Genomic DNA, 16400 nt, shown 5'->3' with positions numbered 1-16400 from the left:
GTGATGTTCCCCTTCCTGTGTCCATGTGTTCTCATTGTTCAATTCCCACCTATGAGTGAGAACATGCAGTGTTTGGTTTTTTGTCCTTGTGATAGTTTGCTGATCCAAATGATATGACTTTCATGCCTGAGCCCTGGCAACAGCAGGCATTGTGACAAATGTTTGCACCCATCATTTAGGTGATATGACTCTTCTCTTCTGCCTGGACACTGCCGACAAGGGACATTGTGCCACAGAGCTGGACCTAGTGCACAAGTTATGTGACATTTCTGACAGGACCCTGCCTACAAAGAGAATATTGAAATATTTCTGGCCCAGCATTTAGGTGATGTGGCTGTTCTGTCTACTTCATAACTACAGATGAAATCGTAACATATACCTAGGCGTGGCTCACAGGAATGATAATGGCTCCTATATGTGGACTCAGCCAATAGAGGATATTTTGAGTCTTATAACTAAATTCAGGGACACGCATGATGTCCTGGATCACCTTCTTGTACAAAGGTCACAAAAGATTACAACACTGACATGTATTTTACAAGGTCTTTGAATTGTACAGACAGAGTCAAAGCAGGGCTCAGCACACAGGTGAAACTGTGAGTCTTCCATGCACACCCAGCTGACAGTAAGGACTGTCATCATCTCACATGGATGAAGCGAACTGTCACACATGAAAACAGGATATGTGTGGTATTGTAAATCTCATCTTTGGAATTTTCTGACAGTGTGATTGTGATATAAATGTTTTCCAAGCACCTGTGTAATTTGACTCTCCAGACTTGTTCCAACCCATATATAAGGTTGTGATGTCTACATAGGCCAACCTTGAGGTGATGTGACTCTCCTGCCTGGGCCCTTCTCTCAGTAAGCATTGTGACATATCACTGGATCTGGCATCCAGGTGATGTTACATTCTTGCCTGGGACATGCCCACCAAAATTATTGTGACATATTTCTGTGTCCACCTCATACATGATGTAACTCTCCTCTCTGGAATGGGCCCTGCACAAAGGAAGGATAGTGACATATTGCAAGGCCAGCTACACAGGTGAATGTACTCTTTTGCCAGAGCCATGCCCAGTGGAAGGCATTGTGACATATCTCTGGGCCTATCACCTAGGTGATGTGGCTCTCCTGCTTGGGCCCTGCTAACCTGGGGAGTGACATACTTCTAGGCCAGGCACACAGGTGATGGTACTCTTTTGCCAGGGCTATGCTTCATAGAGGACATTGTGACATATCTCTGGGTCTGTCACTGAAGTGAAGTGATGTCCTTCATGGACCCTACCCATATGGAGCACTGTGGAATACTCAGAGAACATGCATCTAGGTGATGTAACTCTCTTGCTTGAGTGCTGTCCTAAGAGAGCCTTGTGACATATCTCAGGACCCAGCACCCAGGTGATGTGGCTATTCTGCCTGGTTTCTGCCCACATGCTACATTGTGACATATTTCTAGGGAAGCACCTAGGCGATATGACTCTCCTTGTCTACCTGAGCCCTGCCTACTGGGGACATTGGGACATATCTCTGAGCCCATAACCTATGTGATGTGACTCTCTTTTTCTGCCTGGGCCTTCACCATAGGAGGATTTTGACACATTGCTGAGCCCAGCACTCAGGATATGTGACTCTCTTCTTTTTCCTGAACCATGCCCACAAAAAGAATTTTGACCTATTGCACAGCCCAGCACCCAGATGATGTTATTCTTCTGCCTGGGTTCTGCATGAAGAGGAAATTATGGCATATTGCATATTTCTGGGCCCAGCACCCTTGTGATGTGACTCTTCTGCCTGTGCTGGAGCCGGCAAAGGTATTTTGACATATCTTGGGCCCATTATGTAGGTGTTTTGGCTCTCATAAGTTGGCTGGGTTTTTTCCACATATGGGATGGTGTCATATTGCTGGGTCCAGCACCCAGATAATGTGACCCAATTTTCTATACCCAGCCCAGTGAAGGCATTGTGACACATTGCCTGGCACAGCATCTAAGTGATGTTACCCTCCTGCCTAGTTTTTGCCCACAAGTGGAATTATGATACATACCTTGCTTCAGTTCACAGGCATGATGATCAAACTTATGTTGGGATTCAGCCAATACGAAGTATTTTGCCTCTTTTTGTTAAGCTTAGGGCAATATTTAAGGTGCTGGGTTGTGTATTCATACCAAGCTCATGGAAGCTTACAACACAAAAGCTTATAAACTCTTTTGTGGTAGAGAGATTCATAACAGGGCCCAGCAAAAAGTTCAGATTGGGACACTCAGTTACACACCCAAGTGAAATTAAAAGTTGTCACCATCCGACATTTATAATGCCCACTGCTGAGGTCCTGAGTCTAACAAGGGAATACAGCACAAAGTTAAAATTGTGAATTTTATATGTGGATCTGGACACAGGTGGGATGGTGACTCATTTCTGGACCCAGCCCACAGGAATAATGGGTCTTCTCCTTAACCCTGCCTGTAGGAGAGATCTTGACTATCAAACCTGGGTTTAGGGCAATATGTAAGATTGTGAGTCCATACCAGCACGTAGGCCTCAGAGAGGTTTGCAACTCTCATGCAGGTTTTATAAAGTTCTTGGATGTTGAAGAGAATGTCATACATTGGCCTAGCACAGACATGAGATTGTGACTCTAATATACACACTCAGTTAAAAGTTAGAGGTGTCACCCTCAAAGATAATGAGATTGTGTCATATCACTGGGTATAGTACCCAGATGTTGAGAATTTTGGCTCAAATTTCTTTCCATGGGTGCAATCTTATATATCGCTGGGTCAGAATCATAATAATGTGACACTTCTGCCTGGGCCCTGTCAACAGGGGATATTATCACATATCTCTGGGCCTGCCAGCTAGGTGATGTGTCTCTCCAGCCCGTGCCCTGCTCCCAGAGAACATTTTGAAATATCGCTGAGTCTAGCGTCTAGGTAATGTAACTCTCTTTTCCTGCCTGGGTCCTGCTTACCCAAGGAATTGTGACATACGGCTGAACCTAGGTGGTATGTCTCTCCTCCGTATTCAAGAGTTTGTATCTGTGCTGCATTCTGTTTCATTACTTTGATTACTTTGATGTTCTACCTTTATACTGGCACCAAAGTGCTTTGATTACTGTAGGCTTGTTTTGTGTTTGGAAACTATTAAGAGTAATGCTTCCAATACTTTTCTTCTTTTTAAAGATTGTCAGGCTTTTCATGGTCCTCTGAGATCTTAGGTAATTTTGCGGGTTTTTTTTTTCTATTTTTGGAAAAGTATAATTTAAAATTGAAAAGGGATGTGTTGAATGTGTGGGTCACTTTAAGCAACGTGGACATCTTCGCCATATTATATCTTCCAAACCTTGAAAAAGAGCATGCTTGGCCGGGCGCGGTGGCTCACGCCTGTAATCCCAGCACTTTGGGAGGCTGAGGGCACATGGCAAGGTCAGGAGATCGAGACCATCCTGGTAAACATGGCGAAACCCCGTCTCTACTAAAATACAAAAAAATTAGCTGGCCATGGAGGTGCGTGCCTGTAGTCCCAGCTACTCGGGAGACTGAGGCAGGGGAATAGCTTGAAACTGGCAGTTAGAGTTTGCAGTGAGCCAAGATTTCCCCACTGCTCTCCAATCAATAAGGGAACGAAAAATTTGAATGCACTATACAATAATTACACCTAACAAATGTATACAGACAAGAGAATCTGAATACACATTCTTTTCAACAGCCCACAAAACATTTTCCTAGATGGAACACCTGTGACACCACAAAAGAAGACTTAACAATCTGTCTAGTGACAGAGTGATACTCATCTCAAAAAAAAAAAAAAAAAACTGTGTTAATTTTTATATTTTTTGAATTTTTCAGCTTTTCTTCTGCCACTGATTTCTAGTTTCATTCCACTTGCACTATAAATAATTGTCTGTAAAATTTCAATTAAAAAAATTGTTAAGTAAGTCTTCTTTTGTGGTGTCACAGGTGTTCCATCTAGGAAAATGTTTCATGGGATGTGGAAAAGAATGTGTATTCTCTTGTCTGTATACGTTTGTTAGGTGTAATTATTGTATAGTACATTAAAGTTTTTCATTCCCTTATTGATAGTCTGTCTTGCTTTATTTATTACTGACAGTGGGATATTGATATATCCTTTTTTTATTATATTGCTGTCTATTTTTGCTTTAATTCTGTCAATGTTTGCTTTATGTCTTTGGGAAAATGTTCATATATTTATAGGTTCTCAGTGAATGAATCCTCTTACTGTAATTGAATGTCCTAGTTTGTCTCTTTGAATTTTGACTTAAAGTAAATCATATGAAATATAACAGTTTTCAACTTCATAAGTTGTTGCCTGTACTCCTCTCATTTGTTTAACACCTGCATGGAATGCATTTTTCATCCTGCCATTTTCAGTCTATTTTTTTATTAGTTCTGAAGTGAGTCTCTTGAACCCATGACATAGATAGATCTTGATATAGATCATGATATAGTTAGGTTTTTTTATTTTTTGTTTTCAAGGACACTTTTGCTGGATATAGTATTCTTGCTTAGACTTTTTTTTCCCAGTGTTTTAACTATGTCATCCTCCTCCAATCTTGCCCAAAAGATTTATGTTCATAAATTTACTGGTAATCTTGCAGAAGCATGCATATAAATAACACATCTCTTTTTTCTTCCTGCATTCCAGATTATCTTCTTTTCTGTGACTTTCAAAACATTGCTTATGTTGTGTCTTGTTAGAAATCTCTTTGTGTTAATCTTAGTTGAAATTTGCTGAGCTTCTTGATTTTCTTATATTTTTTACTAATGTAGAAGTGCATATTAGTCATTTTTTGTACTTCTACTCCAGAATATTTATTTCTTTTTGTGCTTTTTATCTTTTTGTTGTTTTCATTTTTTATTTTATTTTATTTTATTGATTTCCATTGTATTCATTGAGCATCACTGAGGTGGTAATTTTGACTTTAATTTATTTTTTCTTTTAAGAAATAGATCTAGACATTAATTCAAATTGTCTCAGGTAATTTTTACATCTCCCTTTTTTATAATTGATTTCTGGATATTCATTTTTATGTTTGAGCCATATTATCTTGAAATTTTGTATATGTTGTAATCTTAGGTTGCAGTTTGTGTAATATAAAGCCACATGTCAAAATCCTTATTAAGTGGCTTTTGTCTGGGGAAATATGATACCAATTTTTTAGGCTAGAGATTCTTGGAGTCTTTCAAGCCTGTTGTATGGATGTTTTCTCTGGGCTTGTGTGTCTTTTAGTTAAAAAATGTTCTCCATGTTTTTTCTTTTCTTTTTTTCTCCTTTTTTTTTTTTTTTTTGATTTGGAGTTTCACTCTTGTTGCCCAGGCTGGAGTGCAATGATGTGATCTTGGATCACTGCAACCTCCAACTCCCAGGTTCAAGCAATTCTCCTGCCTCAGCCTCCCACACAGCTGGGATTACAGGTGCCTGCCACCACACCTGGCTAATTTTTGTATTTTTTGGAGAGACAGGGTTTCACCATGTTGACCTGGCTGATCTTGAACTTCTGACCTCAGGTGATCCACCTATCTCAGCCTCCCAAACTGTTGGGATTACAGGCATGAGTCACCACTCCCAGCCATTCCCCATGTTTCTTATTGAAATCCTGTAGTCGGTTGCTATACCCATTGTCTGTCTATGATACTGAAGTGTTTCTTCTCTTGTAACAGTCAAAAACTGTCAAAGTATACCACCTTTTCTTTCAATATTGTCATAGAATACAGAAATTAGTCTTTGGTAAGGTCTCAAAAAGCCAGAAGCGTGGACACAGGTGCCACTACTTTATTTATTTTTGGAGGGGGAAGACAGGAGTGGAGAGTCTATATTTAAAGTCATCATAGGATGAAGAATGGCTGTTGTGGGTAAATACGAAATACCCTTGTTACACTTCTATGTGGTTCTTGGTATTTTGCTCACTTGGAGTGCTGCAAATGCTTAGCTGGCTCTTAGACTTCTCACAAAGGCATTTTGGTGAGTATACTTCTTTTAAGTTAATAAGTTTATAAAGGAATTAGAGCCTGTGATATTTTATTGTCACCTTGTTAGTGTGCTTTGTATAATTATATATTTGTAAAGTGTATTCACCTGAGTCTAATGAGGAATAAATCTTGTTGTTCTTTTTTTTAAATTCAGCTGGCTCTTTTCATTTTACTGCAGAGATATTGCCAGAGCACAACATAAAAGATTAATTTCAAAAAGTGATTCTGATAAAATATGGAAGCTGTGACCTTAATAGTTTATTTAAAGAAAGACTACCAAAGTGTTGCTAATTGCAAGGGGCAGAAAAGCAGTTACAATGGCCTTCATCAATGTTTGTCAACTACCCATAGCAAAACCTGTCAATGTAATACATGTGGCAAAGCTTTTGAGTTATGCTCAACCTTTACTGAACATAAGAAAATTTTTAGCAGAGAGAAATGCTACAAATGTAAAGAATGTGGCAAAAACTGTAGGTTGTTCTCAGATTTTACTATACAGAGGAGAATTCATACTGCAGACTGATGCTACAAATGTGAAGAATGTGGCAAAGCCTTAAAAAGTTCTCAAAAGTTACTGATCATAAGAAAATTCATAGTGGAGAGAAACCCTACAAATGTGAAGAATGTTTCAAAACCTTTACCTGCTCCTCAACCCTTATTCAGCACAAGAAAAATCATACTGAAGACAGACTGAACAAATGGGAAGTATGTGGTAAAGCCTTTAAGTTTTTCTCAGACCTTAATATAAGAGAATTCATACTGGAGAGAAACCCTACATATGTGAAGAATGTAACAAAGCCTATAGGTGGTTCTCAGACCTTACTAAACATAAGATAATTCATACTGGAGAGAAACCCTACAAATGTAACAAATGTGGAAAAGCTTTTATGTGGTTCTCAGCCCTTAGTAAACATAAGAGAATTCATACTGGAGAGAAACCCCACATCTGTGCAGAATATCGCAAAGTTTTGCCCGCTCCTCAACCCTCATTAACCAGAAGAGAATTCATGTGGAAGAGAGACCTTACAAATGTGAAGAATATGGGAAAACCTTTAAGTGCTTCTCAGACCTTGCTAATCATAAGATAATTCACACTGGAGAGTAAACCCTACAAATGTGAAGAATGTGGCTAAGCATTGATCTCATTCTCACACCTCATTAGAGATAAGAGAATTCATACTAGAGAGAAGCTCCACAAGTGTTAAAAATGTAGAAGAGCCTTTAACAAGTCCTTATATTGTGTTCAACATCAGAGACTTAATACTGAACAAAAGCAGTATAAAGGTAATGACTGTTGAAGAACATTTAACTTAACATCTTGGAAGGTCTCTAAGAACTTGCTTTATAATCTGGGTGCTGTTGTGTTGGGCACATATATAGCACTTTACTATTATGTAATGCCTTTCTTTGTCTTTTTTTAAATCTATATTGATTTAAAGTCTGTTTTGCCAGAAACTAGGATTGTAACCCCTGCTTTTTTCTGTTTTCTATTTGCTTGGTGGATTTTCCTTTTTCCCTTTATTTTGAGCTTATTTGTGATAGGTGTCTCAATTACAGCATACCATTAGATATTCATTCTTTATTCAGCTTGCCACTCTGTTTTTTAATTGGGGCACTTAGCCCATTTACATTTAAGGTTAGTATTCATATATGTGGATTTGATTCTGTCACTATGATCTTAGCTGGCTATTTTGGACATTTGTTTACATTGTTGCTTTATAGTGTCAGAAATTTACGTACTTTAGTGTGTTTTTGTAGTGACTGGTAATAGTCTTTTTCTTTTTTTAGTGCTTTCTTCAGAAGCTCTTGTAAGGCAGGTCTTGTGGCAACAGATTACCTCTGCATTTGCTGATCTGAACTGGATCATATTTATTTTTTTACTTCTGAAGCTTACTTTGATTGAATACGAAATTTCAGGTTGGAACTCTTCTTTTAAGGATGTTGAATATTGGCCCCTAATCTCTTTTGACTTGTAGGATTTCAGATGAAAGGTTTGTTGTTTGTCTGATAGGCTTTTTTTGGAGGTTACCTGGCTTTTCTCTCTAGCTGCCTTTAACACATTTTTTCTTTCATTTTGACCTTGGAGAATCTAGTGATTATATGTCTTGGGGATGACCTTCTCATGGGTTATCTTACTGGGGTTCTCCACATTTCCTGCATTTGAATGTTGGCCTGTCTATCTGAGTTAGGGAAATTCTCATGGACAATATCCCAAAATATGTATTTCAAGTTGTTTTCATTCTCCTTATTACTTTCAGGCATTCTCTTTAATTGTAGATTTGGTTTCTTACATAATCCCATATTTCTTAGAGGTTTTGTTCATTCCTCTTTATTCTTTTTTCACTCTTCTTGTCAGTCTTATTTCAGAAAGCGAGTCTTGAAGCTCTGAGATTCTTTCCTCTGCATGGCCTATTCTGCTGTTAATGCTTGTGATTATATTATGCAGTTTTTGTATTGTGTTTTTCAGCTGTATCAGGTTGGCCACATTTTTCTCCAGATTGGCTGTTTTTTTCTGTCTGTTCCTGAAATTTTTTCCCTTCCTTGAATTGGGTTGCAACTTACTTTTGTAGCTCAATGAAGTTATTTCTATCCATATTCTGAATTCTACTTCTGTCATCCTAGGCCTTGCTGGAAATGTAATTTGGTCATTTGGATGAAATAAGTCACTCTGGCTTTTTGTGTTTTCAATATCTTTGCACTGACTTTGTCTCATCTTTGTGGGCACATCTTTGAGGTTGCTGACCTTTGAATGGGGTTTTGGTATTTTTGGTCCTATTTGATGGTCTTGAGTATTCGATTGTGGTATAAGGTGTTTGCAGCCAACAGGCTTTGTTCCTGGGAGTTTTGTTTTTTGGTGGTGGTGGTGGGGGCAATGCTCAGCTCAAAACTCAGAGGCTGCATACTCTGGGGGACTTGTATTGAGCCCCAGCTGTCTTCTCTGGCTCCATGATATTTGGAGTCCACCACTCTGTGGGACTAAGGTCCCACAGTGGCAGCAGAGTGCTAGTGGATATGGAGTTTCTGCCTGTCTTTGGACATTCACCTCAGTGGCAGGAGCAAAGCAGCTAGGAGTGGACTGGGGGTACCTGCTGGAGACTGTATGTGCTGTTGCACTAAAGATGGTGTTGGCTTGTAGCAGAATGCTGGGCAGCAAGGATTCTGATGCCTTCTTTGTGCCCCTCCAAGAAGAATGATTTTGGAGGGTGTGGGAAGATACCCTGTTCTCCACACAGTGTCAGCACAAAGTCAGGGGTGGGGCTTTCTGCCCATCTGCCCACCAAAGCTTCATTTACAATGCCAGTTGCTGGGGGTGGCTAGGGCATACTGCATTCCCATTTGCTGGTGGGGCAAGCAAAGCCAAACCTGCCTTTGCAGACATGTGCCAGCAAAGTAATATGGGGATTTGCCTTCATCTCAGGGGAAACTGCAGTATGGGGAAGAAAAATGTGGGCTGGTGCGGTCATAGGGACTGCCTTGCTGGAGCTCCTCAGGAGTCAGGCATGGCCCACCAGTGCAGATGCTATGGTATGGGTTCCCAGTGTACCTGAGACTGCCCTGTAAGTGTCTGTAGCCAGAGTGAGTCCCTGGGAGAGGCCAGCAGACCAAGGAGTGCTAAGTTGGACAAGGTTCTTATGATTTGCAAGACCATCCTGCAGAAATTAAGTCCAACTGTTCCCCTAGGGCTAAAGTCTCTTATTGGAGAAAGTTGAGTCTAGGAAAATGACCATCACTGACAACACTTTATTACAGATGCTCTCATGCCAAACCCTCTGGGCACCATATGAGCTGGCTTGCTGCCCCACCTCTTTGCTCATTTTCTGGGGACTGCATCTCAGAGAGATATAGGTCTGCAATCCCTCAGTGCAGTCAGCCCAGGATGGAGGATCCATGGTTTCGGCCAAGTTATGGGTTCACTGTCTAGGGAGGAGCAATGGGTAGTTTGTGGGACCCATGGAGGATGGACTGGCCTCCTCTATTGGGTAAACTGCAGCTTGATTTAGGTGTGAAAAAGGCACTAGGGTTTTTGATTTATCATTAGTCTGAGAGTAGCAAGGACAGTTCTACTGCAGAGGCAGTGGCAGAAATATTTTCAGTTGCCCCTAGAGGCTCTGTCCAGGGAGTTGCTAAGTTGCTGCTGGCTCAATACCTCTGGAAATGATTAGCTAGTGGCCCAGGCATGGAGAAACTGCCCAGTGAGAATATATGCGAGCAGGCACTCACATAACAGTCTGGCCACTTTTCTGAAGGTCTGCTGCAGTATGCTGGTCTCCACTGCAGTTTCTAGTCACCTCAGATTTTCCAGTACCTAAAGTGATCACCAGTGAATGCTGCAAAACAGCAGCAATGGCAGCATGCCCTTTTCTCTGGGAGCTCCATCCCACAGAGGTATAGACCTGTTTCCAGCCCAGAAGCCCCTTTAGGAAGTAGCTGGAAACCCTTGTTGAAAGGTCTTACCCAGTGAGGAGAACATAATTGGAGACCCACTTAAGAAAGCAGTCTAGCCACATTTCTGTAGGACAGCTGTGCTGTGTAGAGGTACCACTTCCACTGCCAGTTTTTTTGGATTCTCCAAAGCTAGAAGCCTGAAACAGCTAAGTCATATAAACAGCAAAAATGGCAGCTCACTCTTTGCTCTAAGAACTATATCACAAAGAGGTTTCAAAATTCCATCAACCAAAGAGCACCAGTGGTGGTAGCTGGTCACCCTGGTTGGGAAGTACTTTCTAGTGAGGAGAAACAAGTTTGGGGAAAGGCTTTAACAGACAGTCTGGCCATGTCTTTTTAGAACATCTGTACTGTGCTAGGAGATCTTTTCTGCCCTAGTCAGCTTGAGCTCTTCAAAGCCTGAAGGCTGGAATGCCTAAGTTGCCCAAGCAGCAAAGATGGTGGGCCACTCCTCTTTTTGGTAGCTCTATCCCAGGTAGGTGCAGTGCTGCTGCCGATGATTGGCTGGAATTCTAAGCCAGCAGGCCTTACCCTGTAAGGCACTGTGGAAGTGGGTCCTACGGACCATCACTGTTCAGTCCCCTGAATCCCGCCTCTTTCCTATGGGTACAGGGGAGTAACCTCCTGTTTTGCTGGAGTTGCAGCTACTTTTTCTGGGAAGCCTGGAAAGCCAGAGTATCTAAGGCTCTTGAATCTCTGCACAGGCCTTAGTGGCTGCTCTGCTAAGACTCCATGTAGCTCTGTGTGTTCAACTGAAGGCCTTGGTGAAGTGGGTTCATGAGGGTATCTCCTCACCTGAGAGTTGCAAAGATCAGTGGGAGAATCGTGAGTTCCCAGGGTCACACCTGCACTCACTGCTTTACTGGGTGGGGAGGTTCCCTTGGCTCCATGTTGTTCTCAGGTGGCCCATTGTCCTGCCTTGCTTTACTCCATTCTCCAAAACTTAAGTTGTTTCTTTGATTAGTCCCAATGCAAGTACCTGGATGTTTCTGTTGAATGTGCTGTATTTATGCATACCTTGCATTCCTCTATAGGAGAGCTGCACAGTCTAGCTGCTTCTAGTCAGCAAACTTGATCACTTCTCTCTAAAAGGAACCTACTTTTTTATATTAAAAGAATTTAATATATTTCAAAAGCAAATATTGATATAATTTAACACTTACATTTGATGCTATGTATTCATTTCTAGAATTTATGTGAAAGAACATGGTCAATGGTTACTGCACCAGATTTATGGGAGGTTCTTCTATATTAGATGGACAGATATATATACTTTCCCACAGAAGATTAAGAAAACTGAAATCTAAGATACATGGAGATATTCTAAGTGGAAAGGCCACTTAGTGGTTGGTTTACAACAGTATCATAAGTGACAGGATGATAGGAGAGTGGTAAGTGATCAGGATAATATTCTGCATGGTAAGAGAAATGATTTGAATTTTAGAAGGAAATTGCTTTACCATTTGCAAATTAAGGCAATTAAAATACAGTGAATTTCAAAATGCCTTTTTATTGACAATGTGTGGACTAAACTTGTTTTAATAAACCAAAATTGTTGTTATTCTGTTAAGGCTATTTTACTTTGAATGTGTACCTTGCCACTGATATTAACTTATCCCATCTTACCCAAGGTTGTAGGTAACAGATGGTAACAATACACTATTGGGTGACAGTGGAGTAACATCCCTAGTGATTCCTTTGTCAGTGATCTTTATCTTAAAATAATTTGGTAAATATGGCTCCTACAACTTACATTTTTGTTTTTCTTGTAACTCCAGGTTATTATGATGGCTGTAATGAAGATTATATGAGTATAATGGAGCTATTTGTTTCTGAATTCTGAACAACTATTTACAAAATATCCTACTTTTTTCTGTTAAACATATGACTTCTCTGGTCTGCTAAACACATACAGACCTTTAGTTTTGATTTACATGCATTTAAATATACAGATATATCACTCTAAAATAAACTTTAGGTGTGTAACCTAAATATGATTATAAAGAATAATCATATTTTTTTATGGTTGTGTACCTACTTTGAGAAGAAAAAAATATTAGAATGAAATAGATAATTTTACAAGTGTTGATAACTTGCCAGCAAACCAGAAAGTTCAAAGATTTTGAAAGCAAATCTATTTTCTCTGCTTTGTATTAAACTCATTTATCTAAAATGTTGTTGCTCCTGGCTTAGAATCATCTTATGCAAATTCTCCTTTTTTGTTGTTGTTGTTGTTGTTTGTCTGTTTGCCTGTTGCTCTCTGTAGACATATAATCTCTACTAAAAATACAAAAATTAGCTGGGTGTGGTGGTGGGCACCTGTAATCCCAGTTACTTGGAAGGCTGAGGCAGGAGAATCACTTGAACCTGGGAGACAGAGGTTGCTGTGAGCCAGGATCGCACCATTGCACTCCAGCCTGGGCAATAAGAGTAAAACTCCTTCTCAAACAAATAAACAAAAAATTCTTTGTATAATCCCCTCAGAGATTATGAAAGTGACTTTGATAAAATTTAATGGTGTGCACAAAATAAGTTTCACATGCGAGTAATTTAACAGTGTGTGTATTGTATGTTCTCTTTTTAGCATATTTTATATTTTGTTTCCATTAAAGAATGCTATTTAATCCAATTTTTGTTTAGTTGTTATTCATTTTACTTTATAAAATCGACATAATTTAGTTTATTAAATTTATTGGGCCAATTTATTCAAGTAAACAGTTGAACATTTAATAAGTCATGAGGTCTTTTTGGCATAAACATGAAGTAAACAGAGACAATACTGGCTATGTAATAAAAGCTACATAATTAGAAATAAATATTCTTTTTAAAATTAGCCTGTGGTGTCAGGTGAAAAATTGAAAATATCTATAATAAAGAAATGGCATTAATTCTGCATATGAAGAGAGCATAATTGTACCTATGCTGCACAATTAAGTCTCATAATTGAAACAAGGAGATGGACCTCTTTCCAAAACTAAGTGCAAACCTTGTAAAATTTTCAGATTATGTTTCTACATTTAAACTTCTACTGAGGTAGGTAGAAGGCAAGTCTATTCAGTCAAACCTGGAATTGCTGGCACATGTGAAGAGTATGCACCACAGGCATCAAAACCTAAAATGCCCTGAACTATTTTCATTTAGATTAATGAAATATGGTTTTAGTCTTCCTCCTCTCTATTCTGGCTTAGACAGAATTATCAAGCCATTTCAAGTAGATTTGATTCTAGATCTTTTTTTTTTTTTTTTTTTTTTTTGAGCTGGAGACTCCCTCTGCCGCCCAGGCTGGAGTGCAGTGGTGTGATCTCAGCTCACTGCAACCTCCCCTTCCTGGGTTCAAGCAATTCTCCTGCCTCATCCTCCCAAGTAGCTGGGACTACAGGGGCTTGTCACCATGCCCAGCTAATTTTTTGTATTTTTAGTAGAGACAGGGTTTCACCATGTTAGCCAGGATGGTCTGGATCTCCTAACCTCATGATCCTCCCACCTCAGCCTCCCAAATTGCTGGGATTACAGGTGTGAGCCACCACACCCAGCCTTGATTCTGGATGTTGACACAGCACATCCTCAACTTATTGTCTCTGAGGATAGAAAAGGTGTGTGATATGGAAGAACAAAACTCAACTTTTGTTATACCTAAGGAGATTTTATTTCTGCCCTGGGGTCCTGGGTAGTTCTGGCAGACATTACTGGAAGGTAGAAGTGGGAAACAAGCCTAAATGAAAATTGTGTGTGTGTCAAGGCAGTCTTCTTAGGAACTGGCAGGATCAGCCTTCAGTTCTGGGTGGATTTTGGGCAATTGGGTGATACATAAAGAGTGGTTATGTTGCATCAAGTCCTAAGGCAACCTGGCTTCTGCCAGTAGTAAAACCCAGTAAGATTGGCATTTTTTGGAGTATGCATTGGGTGATTTTTAAAAATCATATACATGATAGGTTTGTTCTGTATATTTTAATGATTATTTTACAATAGCTGTTTGGCCTTATTTCTATACTGAAGCGCATTCTGAATGTCGTAAAGTCTCTTTGTTATCAGATACTGAAAGATAAAGAACAAGTAAATGAATCTGTTTCAGTTCTTGTGGGTAATTTAGTCAGTAAATTTAATCTCATTCCTGTAATCTTTAAGTTTTACTACTGAAGACCAGAATAAATTTTTTTCACCTAAATTTTTTGCAACTATAAAAGCATGTTCATAATGTCACTTTCATAGATACTATGAATATCATCAAGTGTGTTGATTTCTAATATAAAGTATTTGAGTATTATGTTACCCAACATATCCAATAAAATGTTTTTAAGTTGCCTACTTAAAAAATCTGTCAATTTTTGAATTGCATACCTAGCTAACATTTTTTAAGATGTAGGATAAGATGTAAAATAATCAGACAAGTAATATAAAGTAAGTTTACTGAAATTTTTTACTTATTTAAGAAACCTAATTGCATTTTAAATAAATTTCTGTCATCTGTTATTATTTTTGTAGCACCTTTTTTTAAGATTTTGCCTCTAAAAACAGGCAACAAGATGAACAGAGAAGGAAACAAAAATTCAATGATTGTCATGGAAATAAATTTCAGGAAAATAAAAGGTTTTTATAATGACCTAATTAAAATAACATAAAGGATAAAAATCTTAATTTTTGCTTTTACACATTATTGGGCAAAAGTAACCCTGAGATAATAATGTGAAGAAAACACTATTAATTATATTTTTGAGACTCCCTTACTGACTTTGCCACTTAGAGAACCTCCAGCACAGACCCAGGATTCCCTAGGCATTCCTTCCAGGAGAATATCCAATGGAAATGAAACAGAAGGCCATGTCCACAAAGATATATCAATGCTCACCTCCTAGAGACCAGTGAGTGCAGGCTGCAGAAAGAGTAGGCCCTTCTTGGATGTCCAGAAAGGGGCTACAGGCACCATCCTAGAAAAGGGGACTGGAACTCCACTGAGTCCTCCCACCTGCAGGGGCCTCAGAGGGCCCGGGGGAGGCCAGCCTAGGTGCTCTGTCCTGTTCCTGGCCCTTGAGCCCTGCCTTACCAGCTAGCTTTTTCCACAAAGAAATCAGAATGGCAACCCCCAATGCAGCCCCACTAGAGGAAGGAGATCAAAAGTGTAAAGGCCCACACCCATCTTAGCACATTAAGTGAATTATTATCTAGTCCATAAGTTAGAGCAGAATGTGCTGCTGTGACCCCCTGAGATCACATTCTAGGAGGAAACCTGGGTGGCACCTGCCTGAGGCTGTGCATTGGAGGAAGGATGGACAGGCCACCTGGGCTTCAATGAGAATGTGCCCCTAGCCTACCCGGGGAGACAGGGGTTTGACAAGAGCAGGCAATATAGGTGGCATGCAGCAGACATGCTGAGGTGTCAGGTGGGCACAGAGGGGTAGGCATGAGGGGAGAACCCTCTCAGGGCACGGTACTCAGCCCAGAGATCTCCCAGCCTTTTGAAGCACAGGCAATACCTGGAGCTGCAGGGTGGGCACTGTGCAATGGCCTGGTAAAAGTGGGGTGAGCAGCCAGTCACTGAGGGGCTTTCATTGCCCATTTTTCTGATGAGCAAATTGAGCCCCCAAACCCACAAGCCAGGAGGGCCAAAAGCGCTGGGCTGAGGCATCACTTTTTTTCTTCACTGGCTCCCATAAGCATCAGACTTCCGTGGGCTTGCCTGAAAACTCCCTGGGCTTGCCTTGAGGAAGAAAATTCCTATTCCTTGTGAGTATAGGCACAGAAGTAACCAGGCTTGTGTGGTAAGCCCACCCACAGCCACTTTTGTGGGCCCACCTGGGCCTCCTCACTTCACTGGCACTGGCCTGTGAAACCCAGCTGGAATTCCAGAGTCCAGGATTCACATTTGGTTCTAGAACCAAAGAGTTCAGCACCTAGGCCAGAGCAGATGTGGGCCTGTTAATTCCACGGCACAAGTCCCAAATCAGAGAACGGGCTTGACTGTTCAGC

General features: G+C 40.2%; 2 pseudogenes; both read left to right on the top strand.

The window, feature by feature from the left end:
- The first annotated feature begins 5860 nt into the window (after positions 1-5860).
- On the top strand, positions 5861-7195 carry LOC109027935 (zinc finger protein 736-like; annotated as a pseudogene).
- Positions 7196-13392: 6197 nt separating this feature from the next.
- On the top strand, positions 13393-14482 carry LOC101151459 (tripartite motif-containing protein 60-like; annotated as a pseudogene).
- The last annotated feature ends 1918 nt before the right edge of the window (positions 14483-16400 follow it).

The sequence above is a fragment of the Gorilla gorilla genome, chromosome 7 (genome assembly GCF_029281585.2).
Source record: "Gorilla gorilla gorilla isolate KB3781 chromosome 7, NHGRI_mGorGor1-v2.1_pri, whole genome shotgun sequence".
Lineage (NCBI taxonomy): Eukaryota > Metazoa > Chordata > Mammalia > Primates > Hominidae > Gorilla > Gorilla gorilla.
The sequence above is the reverse complement of the archived record's forward strand: the minus strand, read 5'-3'. Positions and strand labels throughout refer to the sequence as shown.